This window comes from Grammomys surdaster, unplaced genomic scaffold (assembly GCF_004785775.1).
Source record: "Grammomys surdaster isolate TR1022 unplaced genomic scaffold, NIH_TR_1.0 126313, whole genome shotgun sequence".
Lineage (NCBI taxonomy): Eukaryota > Metazoa > Chordata > Mammalia > Rodentia > Muridae > Grammomys > Grammomys surdaster.
In genome coordinates this window covers 9,390,471-9,406,294 of record NW_021621113.1, presented here as the reverse complement: position 1 = coordinate 9,406,294, position 15,824 = coordinate 9,390,471, and the positions used below count along the sequence as shown (strand labels likewise).

General features: G+C 37.6%; 1 protein-coding gene across 1 annotated transcript in view; it reads right to left on the bottom strand.

Annotated features, from left to right (window-relative positions):
• Positions 1-15,525, bottom strand: part of Luzp1 (leucine zipper protein 1) — a 28,640-nt gene extending 13,115 nt beyond the window's left edge. The window contains exon 1 of the mRNA XM_028759938.1: positions 15,433-15,525. The gene's annotated coding sequence lies outside the window, so the exon portion shown is untranslated. The remainder of the gene's footprint in view (positions 1-15,432) is intronic.
• Between the last annotated feature and the right edge of the window lie 299 nt (positions 15,526-15,824).

The following is a 15,824-nucleotide window of genomic DNA, read 5'->3' as shown; positions in this document are numbered from 1 at the left end:
GACCAAGAGTAAAACCTAGGTTGGTCATGGTAGCACATACCTTTAATCACAGCACTTGAGACAGAGACAGGTGAATCCCTATGAATTTTGAGGCCAGCCTAATGTGGGCTGCAGGCCAGCCAGGGCTACACAGTGAAACCCTTATGGGCATATTTTTCTGTGCTGTGTAAACATTATCCTTTTGTCATTCAAATGCTGATCTCTCTGCCCTCATATCTTGTTTCAATCCAGACAAGGCATTGTAATGTTTATGTCAAGAATCTCCTGTCTCTAGTTTATATAAACAGTTCTTACCATTTATTCTCTGCCTTGTTAATAAATATTGATCACCCAGTGGCTGGGCAGAACAGAGAATAGGGCGGGACTTCAGGAACCCGAAGAAAAGAGAGAGACATGGAGGAGGAATAAGGATGAAAGAATTCTTAAGAGTTCAGCAGAAATATGGAAGTCCCAAATTGCAAGTGTTATTGGGATTTTGGCTGGTAGGTAGCCATATTAGTTTAGAGGTTAAAGACAGACTGCCCAGATATTGAGGAGGAGTCTTGAAATAAATCTTGGGTCACCCTGTGTTGTTATTGGGAACTAGCTAGAATAAAGTAATACAGCTTCTGTACTAATTTAATACATATTTATATTAAATAATTCACTTTGCTATGTGGAGAATTATTCACACCTTTAAAAATTCATATTTAGTTATTCGATAGAAAGTTTCCGGGTAAAAAACAGAAAAGGCAAAGCTCCATCAGAGCTTTGAGTCTGCAAACCACTTGCAAGAATTTTGCTCCCCTCTGGGAGAATCCTGCTGTGAACAAAGCATTGGTTAATTAACAGCTGCTATTCCTAAAGTAGGAGCTCTGAGGATTCTTAAATAGACCCCCTGGGGTGAAGGGACAGAGAAACAAAGAAAAGCAGTACTTTTTAAAAGAAGTCTCTGCGGAATAAAAACCTGCTCCTTTTTACCGGAGCTTCTAGGGGAAAAAAAGGAAAAGCAGTTCCTAGCTGAGAGGCTCTCTCAAGCCAAAAGCCTTCCTGAGAAGGGCAAAGCCAGCTTGCTACACCCTAGCTGAAGAGGCTAATCAGACTTGTGCATTCTACAACTCCCCAGAGGGTGCAGGGGGCAGTGATTTAAGTAAGGGAGCTCCCTTTATAGGTGGAAGGAAGAGACACTTCTTCCCTATACTGAAAGACGCAGGGGTCTGGCCAAGCACAGCACAGCCTCTAAACAGACACAAACACAATCAAACAAACAAGAACAATCAAACGAGACAACAAGCAATCAAAAAAACAATGGAACTTTTATCTGATATTTAAAAATTATTTTTCAGTGTTAAAAAAGGAAGGGAACTGTATATGAAAAAATTCATAGATACATATAAATAGTTTAAAAGTAATAAACTTAAAGAAATAAGACATAAGATGAGAAACATAAAGACATTTTGGGATCTATATAATACTATTTTAAACGGCTCAAAAGAGATGAAAGATCTGGAAGAGGTTAACACTTTGCCTTTACACTTATTGCACTACTAAGTTTCGTTCTTATCCTAATAAGCATTTTAGTTTACTACGCCTTTTTGAAAAGGGGGACCTTAGAAAAACTTCCACAAGGCTTAGAAGAGGTGTTGCTAAAATTAATAAATCAGAATAAAGAAGATACTAAAACAGAGATATAAAATAAAGAAAAAAATGGAAGCAAGGCTCAGAACAAAAGATACAGAATTTTATAGATCAAAATGAATAACATAGAGAAAACTGAGACAGAGAGGGAAGGCTTAGAGGAGCCATTAGAGCTGAAGATACACAATTTTCTAAGTTGGGCTGCACACTAGGATGACAAATATACAAACACAAGAGAGGTATGAAATATGGACACAGACCTTAAAAGGAGTTTAAAATATCAATAAATAAAAATAAGGAAAAATTCAAATAAAGACAAAAGATTTAAAAAAAGCCAACCAAATTTGTTAGAAAACAAACTTTAGATTATCAGGTTAGTACACAGCAAAGGCCACGAGATGAAGATCATTCACAAGTTTATGAATGGTATTCTGTAGATGTGCTGGATTTGAGAAAATTTAAGGAAAAGTGTCAATAATTATGAATAATTATGGAATGCATTCACCATCTGTAAAATAAATCTTGATTTCTTTGGTGAGCAAAAATAGAATAATCCCCCAAGACTAGAAAGAGCAATATTAGATCCTGGGCCATAGTAACAATGGCTTTTATGGTGGAGAGAAGCGGCTAGAGAGACAGCATGGAGAAATAGATCCAGAGGTATCAATATTTCTAAAGACTAGCTGCTAGGTGACGGTCAATATGCTGAGGTGGAGGTACAACTGTATATGACGAAGAAAACTTGGCATTATGTTACACAGCAGCCTTAAAGGCCTGGGATAAGGTTGAAGAAACAGGAGAAAGACTTGAGCCATTTTTTTCAAGGTATATAAGGTCCAAAAGAAACACTCGTTGACTTTTTACAAAGATTAACTTCAGCTATAGATAGAAAGATATCAGATCTACTAGTCAGGAAAGCACTAGTTGAATCTTTGGCTTTCTTATATGGTATGATAACGAATTTAAAGAGATGATCAGATCATTGTTTTGTTGTTGCACAATCAGCACCTACTGATGAACAGATTAGGAATATGATTGGTATTATTTCTCATTCTCCTGAGAAAACCTTAATAAGAGAAGCCATTCCCAGGGGGTTGTGAGAAAATCCAAACTTGCAAATGTCTAAATTGTGGTGAACAAAGTTATTTCCAAAGAAATTATAAAGAAAACGAAACTGAGTCCAAAAGAGAGCCTATGCCTTCTGGTATGTGTAAAAAATATGGCAAAGGCCAACATTGGACTAATGAATGTAAGTCAACAAACAGACAGATCAAAAAACACCCAGGGGGCCTCTTTCAGGCTTCAATACCAAATTCAAAGCAACGGCAGAAATCTCATCTGCAGAACAATTAATTAAACAACACTGCTCTAAAAACAGACATTAAAAATCGGGGTATCAAAGTCAAAACAACTTCAATAGATGAAACAAACAAAAGAAGCCAAGAAACAAATATTTTGGCAAACTTCTATAGATGATCAGAGGCTAAAAACCAAAGGTGTTTGTAGATAATACTAAAATTAATAATTGATACTGATGTAACCTTAATCTCTCCAAAATCTTAGCTTCCAGATTTGCCTCTTCAAGAGAAAGATATCCAGTTTCAATGAGTTAGAAGTTTATCCCAGGTAAAAAAAAGTATTAAATGGCTTAAGTGTATAGAGCCAAAAGGTCAAATAGGAAAATTAAGGCTGTATGTGTGGTTGATACAGCCATAAACTTATGGGGAAGAGATCTATTGCAACAATGGGAGACACAGGTTACCATTCCTCCAAACTTCAGGGACAAGCCATAAAACAGGAGATGGTCTTGATGAAACTATTAAAAAATTTTATCAAGAACAGTCATGAACTGTCCAAATTATCCATAAACAAGACAACAGCAGCTGACTCTCCATTGGGAGAGAGACAGCTAACAGAACACAAATGGCCTTGCCACTAAGGTAGCTGATGGACCATCCAATTAGGATAGAATAATGGTCAATGACAAAAGGAAAATCACAAGTACTAGAACAACTGGAGGCTGGACAGTTAGAGCAGCTGGAGCAAGCTGGAGGCTCAACATAGAGAAGAGTCCTCCAGCCCTTGGAATTCTCCTGTATTTGTGACTAAAAATAAATCTGGCAAATGGAGAATACTGGCAGATCTGAGAACAATTAACAAAATCATTCAGCCAATGGCTTCTTTCCAGTCTAGAATCCCATTGCCTTCCTTGATACCTAAGGAATGGCCTATTATATGATTTAAATTGTTGCTTTTTTACGATTCCTTTACAAGAACAATACAAAGAAAGGTTTACGTTCTCAATACCTACTTATAATAACAGCTATCCAATAGGAGGATATCACTGGAAGGTCTTGCCTCGAGGAGTGTTGAACAGTCCTACTTTATGCCAATATTTTGTACAACAGTCACTTGAAATAACTCATAAGCAATTTCCTCAATCCATAATTTACCATTATATGGATGATATTTTGCTAGCTGATTCAAATGGAGATATCTTAGAAAGAATGTTTAATAAAACAACATTTTTTTTTGTTTTACTGGGGATTACAAATTGCTCCTGAAAAGATACAAAGTTGGGATTCTATTATTTATCTAGGACATAAGATAAGTCTGCAGAAAATTCAACCAGAAAAGATACAAATCAGGAGAGACCAATTAAGAACTCTTACTGATTTTCAAAAATTGCTGGGTGATATTAACTGGCTACAGCCTACAATTGGCCAGACAATTCAAGAGCTAAGTAATTTGTTTCAGACTTTACAAGGTGACAAAGAATTAAATAGTCCAAGAAACTTAACAGCTGGAGCTGAAAGGGAATTGACTCTGGCAGAAAAGAAAATAGAAGATGCACATACCGGTCATACTGACCAAAGATGGTCTGTATCTTAAGTCATCATGCCTTCTACTCATTCTCCCATAGGAATTCTTATGCAGAAAGAAGATTATATCTTAGAATGGATATTTTTAGCTCACAAATGGAATAAAAAATTAAAAACGTATAGAAAAGGTTTCTGAATTTATCCTTAAAAAAAAAAAAAACTTTGTTAATTAGTTGGAATAAAAGCATCTGAAATTTTGATACCTTATACTGATGCTGAGATTGCCACATTATGGCCACAAGATGAACACTGGCAAAGAACTTGAAGTAATGGGGGGGGGGGGGAGATTAACAACCAATAAACAACAGCAAGCGACTTCAATTTATAAAAACAACTAATTGGATTCTCCCTTGTATAATAAAAGGGACACCAATTTCTGGACCCCCTACATTCTATACTGAGCAAATAAATCAGAAAACGCAGGTTATAAATCAGGAAAAAAATAGTAAAATGGTTGAGTGTCCTAATGATTCAAGTCAAAAATCAGAGTTATATATAGTTCTTATGGTATTATTAGACTTTTCATAATCTCTTAATATAGTTACTAAGTCTCAATTTGCAGAAAGAGTTATCTGCATATAAAAACTGCTGAATTAGCTCAGGATGATTCAGAATTAACTTCACTATTTATTCAAATACAACAAGTAATCAGAAATGGAAACCATCCATTGTATATAACACATATCAGATCCCATATGGGTCTACCAGGTCCTCTAGCACAAGGTAATGATGAGACTGATCAGCTATTAATAGGAAATGTGCTAGAAGCCTCAGTATTTTATTAAAACTACCATGTAAACAACAAAGATTTAAAAATAGAGTTTTTCTATCAATTGGCAACAAGTCAAGGAAATTATTTAAAAATGTCCTATACTTGTTCTTTATATAACCAAACTTCATCATCTGCAGGGAGTAACCTAAAAGGTACCCAGAGAAATGAAATTTGGCAAATGGATATGTTTTATTTTGCAGAGGTTTAAAAATTAAAATATGTGCACTATAACATAGTTATTCAAGATCTTAATGGGCAACTGCCTTAACTTCTGAAAAGGCTGACTTGGTAATTACACATCTATTAGATGTTATGGCAATTATGGAAATACCTGTACAAATTAAGACTGACAATGCTCTAGCATGTGTCTCTAGTCAAGTGAAACAATTTTTTTTACATATTTCAATATAAAGCATATTACAGATATACCACATAATTCTATGGGACAAGCAGTTGTGGAGAGATCCAATCATACTTTAAAAGAAATGCTTAACAAACAGAAAGGGGTAACAAAAACCCTCAGTCATAAATTACATAATGCTTTATTGACCTTAAAATTTTTTGAATGCTAATGAATAAAAAAACAGCTGCTTAGAGACAATGAAAAAACTGAACTAAATCAGTCTGTATATATTAGAGATGTCTTAATGTCTAAAAGAAGGGAAAGAAAGGGGGTATGCCTATGTCTCCACAGTAGAAGAAAAGCTATGGATTCCATCCAAATTGATAATAATCAGATATGACCAGGGAGCATCCCTGAAGATCTTGGCTGCAGACAGGAAGAAAGAAATCAAGAAAACCAAACAAGACAGGTAACACAATTTGCTGATCCCTCCATATGGGAACAACTCTGAGATTGGATGAGACATAAAAATGTCTCCAGCCAGAACTTCAGCTTCCTCAGCCAATAATCCTTTGGCTACAAAGTCCTCAGGCCTTATCATGCCAGCCTTTCAATTGACATAGATAAAACTTTCTATTATAGTTTGGTTATACAATTCATACCAACTTATAAAGAAAGATGGATGTCTTTCACCTGCTCAAACAAGAGCAAAGAATCTTTATTAACTTATCTGTGCACCTTGCACATGCCATAAATGTGTTAATACAGAACTATGTATTACTTATGAGAGTTTATATATTTACAGCAAATGCCAATGAAGTCAATACAACCCTGACAAAATTCACCCTCAGGGATGCTGAGATGTTCAGCTTACTGTTCCAGCTTCCTGCTTGATCCTATCTCAGACCATTCTACTTACTTGGTCCCCCCTTCAGGCTGTTTCAATCAGGACTTTGTTTAAGCCTGTATTTTCACAACATACAGAGACTGAACAACATACGCTACAGCTAGCTTTCTTAAGACTAACCATATCCCCAATTTTCTTGCCCCTGCCCCAAAAAGGAACATTATATCTAAAATCAGCAGGAAGCAATTATAAGAGAACTAGGTCCCGTTCCCAAGGTGGGGTGGATGATTTTTTGATCCTTCAACGCATGTTGTATGTTTGTCATCATTTAAAGCGTGATGGTACAATAGTTATGGTCTTGGACAGGGAGGAGACAAAACAGGGTGGTTAGATTCAGGGATTTTTTTTTTCCTGGTTCTTTTTCTTTCCTATCCTATCTAGGGCAAGGAGGCAAATGGGGGAGGCAAAAGGGTAAAAAGAGAAAGGAGAGATATAAAAATAATATAAGGATAATAGGAAAAAGGGATAGATTACTGAATCTACTTTTAAACCAAAAAACTTTTTTTTTGTTTTGTTTTGTTTTTTTGGGACAGGGTTTCTCTGTGTAGCCCTAGCTGTCCTGGAACTCACTCTGTAGACCAGCCAAAAAACATTTTTAAGCCATAATCTTACATTGGTACAGATCTTTGTATATTGATACAAAAATTAAGGCTATATTTTATTACACTGGTATTGATATTTGAACATTGATACATATTAAGGTTATATTTTACTACATTGGTATAAAATTCTGTATATTTATACAAATTAAAAGTTTTGATACACATAATGTATATGTTTTCAACTTTTGAGATATTGTACCTATATAATTCTTAAAGATACAATGTAAGTTCTAGTGCTTTTAAGCCTGCTATTATAAACTGTTTAGGATAATTAAGTAATATGAATTAAAAGTCAGGCAATCAAACTCATGGTCATATTAGATACTAGTTTAGTTAATTACAATAAGATGTTTTCATGGTTTCACGGTTATTCAAATAGTAAATAGAATAAACAATGGCTGAGAATTCAGATATACAATAGATAGATGGTCTCCAAAAACCTCAGAGATCAGAATATGACAGAATATGACATTTAAAATTGTTTCATTATTAAAAGATCTTTTTCAACAAGAAAGGTCAGCTCCTGGAAGTACCCCAATCCACTTCAAAGACAGAAGAGCATCAAAGAACCTCCATATAGAGTTTACCTCAAATGTGCCAAGCTGCCACTGGGCAGAAAGCTGCCCATGTTTCAACTGCAGACAAAATGCTGTCCAGAAAGAACAAACAGGACACAGGGAAGTTGACTGCCAAGCTCTGCCAATGCAGGGTAAGCAGTCCTTCATACTTCCTGCTTCACAAAAGGTCTGTCAGATATTCTGGGCTGAAGACAGAATCTCCTACATTATAGAGAATTTCTGGGGGACTGTCAAGACAACCTGCTCCTCTGTCATTTCTATAGCTTCAGAAGCTGCTTGCCTGTACTTCCTACATACTCAGGTAATATTTATTCCTTCTCAGGTCTCTGATGGGGAGGAAGACTAGAAAACATCTCAGTTATATAGGATTTAAGAAAATGTTTTAGGTCTTAGAAGATGCTTTAGGTTAATAATACAAGTTATAACTATAATGATATAGGTACAAAACTCTAAACTCACCAAGAGAGCATAGACAATAGAATGCTTTCTATATAAAGTTGACAAATACTTATGGGCTAAACATAATGTGAATCTTACCTGATTAGTCATAATAATTGTTATTACTGTATATAGATTATAAATGGGTCTTTTGTCTAATATCTGTTTTTTATTAGACAAAAAAAGAGGGAATGTAGACATAATACACTGTGTAAAGACTATCCTTGTGTTATTCAAACGCTGACTTCTCTGCCCTCATATCTTATTTCAATTCAGACACAGCATTGTAATGCTTGCGTCAAGAATCTCCTGTCTCAAGTTTGTGTAAACAATTCTTACCATTTATTCTCTGCCTTATCAATAAATGCTAATCACCCAATGTCTGGACAAAACAGAGAACAGGACAGGACTTTTGCCAGACAGGAGAAGGAGGAAGAGAGAGATTATCGAGGAGGAGTAAGGAGAAAAGAATTCTTGAGAGGTCAGCAGAAATATGGAAGTCTCAAATTGCAAGTATTGTTGGGATTTTGGCCAGACTAGTTTAGCAGTTGGGATAGATTAAAATAGACTGCCCAGATATTGAGGTGGAACCTTGAAATATTTATATTAAATAATTAATTTTGTACAGACTGTCTCAAAAAACTTAAAAAAAAAAAAAGTGAAACTAAATATATAGATGTTGGGTGATAGCAATTATTATGACCTAACCCATGATGAAAATCAATATAAATGCCATGGTTTTTCAAAAGACTACTAAAGAGTGGGACTAGGAAGACCAAACAGGAAACACTGTGATAATCCAGGTAAAGACCACTGTGGCTGATAACAGGCTCTAAGAAGTGGTCAGAACTCTGGCCATGTGAAGGGAGAACTCCATGCTTTTGTTCCTAGACTGCACGTGATGTAAAAGACAGGCAAGAAATTAGGAATGCTTCAAGCTAAAGTAGCTTGCCTGGATGTGTAGGATAGTGCTGTCCTAAGTCCAATGCAATTGAGTATAGATACAACAGTAGGAAAAGGAAGATAAGTTTAAAACATTATTTGTGAGGGGTTAATGGTCATCCAAAGACAATAGAGCCCATAAACACACAAGCACAGACAAAGCTTAGGAGAGAGGCGGTCTCACAATATAAATTTGTGAGTCAACGAAAACAGATGGCAGAAAAAAACAGAAAAACATCCACATTGTCAAGGAATTAAGTGAGCACAGAGAAAATAAGACATCAATGGTCTGAACCCCAATACTCACAGAGATGAAAATAGAAAAGAGGACAAAGCATCTGTGAGGCAAGTGGAAAATCACAAGAGTGCACAGCACATAGTGTCATGGAGCTTCCAAAAAGCAATGATCAGCTGTGAAGTAAGACCAACACAGATGTATCTATCAAGATAATGATATTACAAGTATCGCCAGCACAACACCAGCAGAGTCTCAGTTGTAAGGCATTTTGTCCAGCATATGTGAAGCCTGGTGTCCCATCTCCAGTACCACATAGGCCTTGGTGGCAAGAGTTCAGCACTAATTAACAGGAAGTGTTGGAAACAGTGACAGAATCAGGATTTGAAATTAGGGGCCGTGGCACGGTGGATGACAGCAACAATGAGGACACTGAATGACGGAGCCTTTTAAGATTAGACTCAAAGCCGGGGGAGGAGGGAAGGAACACAATCTGACCTGTAAGAAAAGCCAGCATCTTAAAGTGAAACTGGCTTTCAACAATCCAACTGCAACTGAGATTTGAAATACCAAATGCCTTCTGGAGCACTGGCTGCACTACACGGTCTAAGCCACCAGATGGAGCCCATGCAGCTCTTACAGAACAGCAATGCTTGGGAGAAATTGCTACCGTCAAACTCTCCTTCCCATCCATCACTCCGCTCTCTTTTCTCCTCTAGGCTCTTTTTAGACTCTTTCCCATCTCTCCCTAGCCTACATGCTTCCACATTCTCAAAAATGGAGGGAACAAGTCTCTTTCCTTTGGCCATTTGCCCAGCGGCACAGCAAAAGCCTTATCTATTTTTACACTAGTTGGGGGATTAGGGTGTCTCATGTCTCAACAAATTTCATATATTCAGTAATAGAAAAGATAAAGAGTTAAAGGATTTATACTAACTTAACAGTTACTGGAAGACAAATGACACCATGTGTCTACAGAGCACTTTAAAAGCAATGGGTCATTGTAAATATGCTTAAAACCAGCAAATTGTACGATTGTAAAGAGGTGAACTCCATGATATATATGAATGACACTGCAATAATGCTTTCTTTGTGTTTATTTTTTGAGACAGAGACTCTCTGTGTGGTCCTGGCTGTCCTGGAACTCACTCTGTAGATCAAGCGGACCTCAAACTAACAGAGGTCCACTTGCCTCTGCCTCCCAAGTATTGGATTACAGGCGTGTACCACCATACTGGGTTCAAAAAATTAAAAAACCCACACAATTGGCATGTTAGCATTTCTGTAGTTCCAGCTACTCAGAAGTCTAAAGCAAGGGGATTCTTTGAACTAAGGAGCTTAAAACCAGCCTAGGAAACATAATGAGGATCCCATACAAAAACAAAACACAACGGCCTATCCTCAACTGACATTTTCAATACACTCCCTTTTTACTACTTTATAATGAACTTGTCATTAACAAATCTCAAGAGGAAATTATAATAGTTAATATTGATTTGTCAACTTTATACAATTTGGTATGCAAGAAATCACCAGGCAGGTCTCTGAGGAACTGTCTTGATTATGTTAACTGAAGGGGGAAGACCCACTCTTGAAGTGAGTGGAACCATTCCTTGGGTCTGTGGATTCAGTGTAACCAGTCTTGACTTCTTCACCATAATGAGAACATTCCAGGGTAAAATAATACCCTGATTTAAAAAAAAAAAAAAAAAGTTAAGGGAGAAAGGATTATTCTGACTTACACTTAGAAACAGGAAAAGAACAAATACAGATACCAAACTTTAGCACAGCCCCATCTATAAATTATCACTACTCTAAATTACAAAAGTTCAGAAAACTGCTGTTTTCATGTGAATTAAATTTTTTCTTTTAGACGGTTTTTAGTTATGTATGTGTGTGTGTATATGTATCTCTTTATGAGTGTGCGTGTCTGTGGGGGTACCTGTAAGGCCAAAAGAGGAAATTGGATCCCCTGGAGCTGGAGTTACATGTAGCTATGGTGTTATAGCCCAGCATGGCTGCTAAGATCTGAACTCTAGTCCTCTACAAGAGCATCAAGTGCACTTAGCCACTGAGTCATCTTGCTAGCCTCTCCATTTTAATTTTAGTGTTAATTTTCTATCTTCTGTTCAAAACTGAGTGTGGAGACTCAACCAGTATAGAACAGGAATGAAAAAACTAAACTGGGTTAACAACCAGCAAGTATTTACTTGACACTAAAAAAAGAGCATTACATTCACTACCCTATCTGAAATCTTTTCAAGGCTCCTATTATTCTTAGGATAAAGTCCAAACTCTCTAATTAAACCAAGAAGCCTTGCATGTTCTTAGCCTTGCCTGCTCACCTATCTCTTCAGCCTTGTCTTCAGCTTGCAAGTCAAGCCTCATTTTTGGCTGGCTGTGGTGGTAGAAGTACTGGAGCTTGAACCCATGGCCTTTGAGCATCCCAGACAAATGCTCACAGCACTGTATGAGTTTTATTTACTCAATCTATTCCTTTCTACTTGCTTTCTTATTTGTATTCTGAATTCTCAGTACCAAGAAGGGAGCACACAATAAATGCTTTTCACTTAGTGAGTATGAGTGGCTGAATGAACTTCCTAATGATTCAATGTCTGGCCAGACACTGGCCATTAACAGACAACACTAAATAATACCAAGGCACTGTTCATAGATTACAATGGAGGAAATGGCTAGCAAGAGTGGATCCAGATGGAACATCTGTTCTAAGAGATCACACCCAAGCCCTGCACCACTTGCTCAGTGGCTTAACCATCATACTGTCCCCCTTCTAGCCTGAAGGTCTGTGTCATGAAAACCAGGCCAAACTGCTGAAGCCACTCCTTATAGGCTGCCCAAATATCATTACTGGGCCGATAAGAACAAAAAGTATTTCTGGATCTTCCTCCACTCCTTAGAGTAGTTTTAAAACCTCAAATACACATTTATCTTTCTGTTTTTATTTTTTGATTCAGAGTCTCTCTAAATAGTCCTGGCTGTCCTGGAACTCACTATTTACCAGGCTGGCATCAAACCACACACCTTTAATTTATTTAATACACATCTCTTATCTGGAGAAAACAGTTGGGGTGCTATATCTTGGGCTATTTATAAAGAGATAAAATTCCTTTCTTCCTAATGTTTGCCTGCTTCCTGCAGAATATTTTATTATTCACTAAATATTTATGGAACATCTATGATGTACCCAGGCTTCTGTGAAGTGCAAGAATGAAAAACTTAAAAGCTCCCCTTATTTTTTAAAAAATAAGACAGACATAGCCAAAAATAAAACAATGGTTTTTAAAACTAAAGCCTTCCCTACTGGACATAATGTCACTCTCCTGTGGTCAAGGCACTTGGGAGACTGGGGCAAGAAGGTCAAGAATTCATAGTGAGCTCACAGAGACGAAACAAAGGATGGAAAGAGGGGAAGGAGGAAGCAGAGCAGCAGTAGCTTTTCCCTGACCACTTCAAATGATATCACAGGCATCCACCACTTCTATCCTCATACACTACATTTCTTCTTTAGCACACTTTACCACCATACATACACACACACCCTGGGAGGTCAGAGATAGCAATTAACTGTGCCTGAGGGTAGCCTCTGGAGAGAACCTGCTCATGCTAAACCTTAGAATCACAGAGAAGAAAAAAGAAGGACAGACAGTTTCATTGCTTGTGTTTCATTTCCACACTTTCACCCTATAGTCCAAGTGCTCCTGGAACTTACAATGTAGCCCACACTAGCCTCAAATTCACAATGCTCCTGTCTTAGTGTTCCATGTGCCTGGGTCACAGGCATGTACTCATTTCCATCTTTAAAGCCAAAGTCTCTCACATCAATATCTACCTCAGTTCCAATGAGTATTAGAAAGATATCATACCAAACTTCTTAAACCTCTTTTTTTCTTTCTTTTTTTTTTTCTTTCTTTTTTTTTTTTTTTTTTTTTGGTTTTTCAAGACAGGGTTTCTCTGTGTAGCCCTGGCTGTCCTGGAACTCACTCTGTAGACCAGGCTGGCCTCGAACTCAGAAATCCACCTGCCTCTGCCTCCCAAGTGCTGGGGACTAAAGGCGTGCGCCATCACTGCCCGGCTTAAACCTCTTTTAAAAACAAAACAAAACAAAATAAAATAAAATAAAAGCCAAAGACAGGGCCTTTTATATCTCCTGCTGACCTTGAACTCAGAATGTAACTAAGGATGTCCTAGAATTTCTTATCCCCACTCCCTCTATTTCCCAAGTGCTAGGACTATAGGTATATATCATAGCACCTGGCTTAAGTGGTACTGGAGCCTGCACTTGGGCATGCTCAACAAGCACTCCACCCGTTGAGCTATATCATCAGCCCCTTAAACCTACTTCTAAGTGGCCCTAGTTACTAGCACTTTAGAAACTAGCTCTTCTTCCTGCCCTTGCAGATCAGGAAGGTCTGAAATAGAACATAATAAATCCTGCCCTGCCCCTTCTCCCAACATAGTTGCCATGATTCATTTCCTGTTCCCAACAATCATTTAAAGCAGGGGTCAACAAACTTCTTTGCAGTTTGATATATAACTATATAACTATACAGACTTAGGTTAGAAATAAGTATTTTAAGTTTTTTGGAACTAAAAGTGTCTATCCCAACAACTCTATAGTATTGAAGCAGACATGTCAGACATATAAGCAAATAAACACATCCATGTTTCAACTAAACATATTTATAAAATCAGTCCAAGGGGCCTTGTAGCTCAGTGGGGAGAATGCTTGTTTAGCATGCCCAGGTTCAGCCCCCCAGCATCTCCTCAACCACAGAGAAATCAGAGCGTTGTTTTACACAGTCTCTCTGGATCACTTCTAGTAACAAGTCTTAACAGACTTAGGCCTCTAACAAGCATGTCTCACCACCACTTCCTGGATGTATCTACTTCATTTCTGGGTTTCAGTGATTTCCCCCCCCCCCCCCAAATCATAAATTCATGTATTTTAGACTCACAAAACTCAGGGTTAGCACTCATGCAGCATCCAGAAACTTTTCAAAGTGGAAGGAATTCAATGTACAAGTTGTCTAGTAACTCATCATCCAATTCTTATCTGAGCACTTCTAACGACAAGAAGGACAGACACTTTCCTAAGAGGAAACTCACTCCATCTTCAGACAGCTCTACAGGAATTCAATATTTTTCAGCCTCGAATGTTTAACCACATTATATGTAAACATAATATTGTCTGACTTATACCAGAATCTAAGAGTCACAGGGTAAAGCACGTTTATATGTCGTCCACTACCTCATGACAAGTTCTTCCTTGTCCTTATGACATCCTTTTCATGAGTGAATTGACATGAGACTGAATGTTACTGAGATTTCTCTCTGTATCCAGTCATTTCCATGACCACTGCCCATTTTCCAAACTTCCCCCCAGTCCTTTCTCTATCCACAGTACGCCAGAAGGGACGAGGACCACGAGGTTCCTTAGCTGTTCCCTGCTCATGTACTCGCCCTCTGCCTTCTCAATCCTGGTTCGTTGGCATTCTCCACAGCCTTCATGCGTACCAATAAAGACTGGCTCACAAAACCCAAAGAGAGCAAAGGAATGGTTGTTAATCCAAGTTTCTTTAATCTGTTTATTTTGGTGTGCTTCTTAAAGGTAAGTGAGCCACCATCTCAACCCAGAAAGTAACTTTCTCAAAAGGTAAATGTGATATGATGAAAAGGACCTAGTTTAAAAACTTAATTCTATCATTTGCTGCCTGTGTAAGTTCTTTAACCTCTCACCTCACTTTCTGGCAATGATAAAAAGCACTAACCTCACAGAGTCAGAATAGGTATTAAGAAAGAAAATGTATGACAAACAGGCCTGACACACAGTAAATACTCAATAAGTGACAGGTTAGCCTTGCTCCTTAAAGTTTTTGGCTTCATGAATAGACTACAACCATATCAAGTTGAGGGACTCAAAAGAGAAAACATCTAAAGCGTTTAACTTAGCTTAGCCTCATGTATGGTTCACACACAACAAAGCATCAACCAACACTGACTTTCTTCCCTTCACTTGCTGGGGTAGAAAACTGTAAAGGCTTCAGACACCACCTAATTCTATTGGTCTGGCAGATATCACTGGGCAGTATACTTACCATTTAGGTAATGGGAGATTTCTGTGAGGACTTAGAGTTGCCCTCCCCACTGTCTGCTGTCTTGGAAACAGTCACTGTCTTTCACTGGTAGCTGCTTGTTGACCTAGACAGAATATAAAAGAAGAAATAAGTACAGCATGAATCATGCCATAGCTCAGGTGACCCAAAGACTTTTACATATAGTTCAGCATCAGAAAAAGGCAAGGAAGAGCTATACCATACCCTGGCTATAAAGAGAACTGCCTCTACTAAGGAACGGAGACTAGAGTTTCACTTCGTAGGTGCTGAAAACTGAACACAAGTCCTCCTTTGTTCTTCACCCTTCAGCCATCTTTCCAGTCTAAAGAATTTCTTTTTAAAAGAATTCATACCAGGGCTGATAAGATAGCTCA